This window comes from Xiphophorus hellerii, chromosome 8 (genome assembly GCF_003331165.1).
Source record: "Xiphophorus hellerii strain 12219 chromosome 8, Xiphophorus_hellerii-4.1, whole genome shotgun sequence".
Taxonomy (NCBI): domain Eukaryota; kingdom Metazoa; phylum Chordata; class Actinopteri; order Cyprinodontiformes; family Poeciliidae; genus Xiphophorus; species Xiphophorus hellerii.
The window spans coordinates 14,353,478-14,353,885 of NC_045679.1; positions in this window are offsets into that span (position 1 = coordinate 14,353,478).

Below are 408 nucleotides of genomic sequence, written 5' to 3' on the forward strand. Positions count from 1 at the left end.
ATAAAAAAAAAACAAGATTAGAACTCAATTATTGTGTTGTTACAAAGGGATTACCAGTAAGTCGTTTGGCCCTGAAGAGATTTGATCTTTTTAAGATCTATATTTTAATTGACATAATCAAAAAAAAAATCACCATTGGGTTCTGCACAGACAGTATCTTATAGTTCAAAATCAATGCATATTTTACTGAAAATTACAGGAAATCAGCCATAGAAGCAAACATTCATTTAAAAAGAGAAGAGGAAACAGAAGGTGAGAGATAAAGACGTTATAAATAACAGCAGCACTGCTACAGTGATAGATACATTTCTTTAGAAACATATTTTTACCCGGCTGGTGTGAGGAACTGAAACCCCCATGCAGTTGTACTAAATAAACATTTTCTTTTGTCTGGTAGGTGGGGGTCAA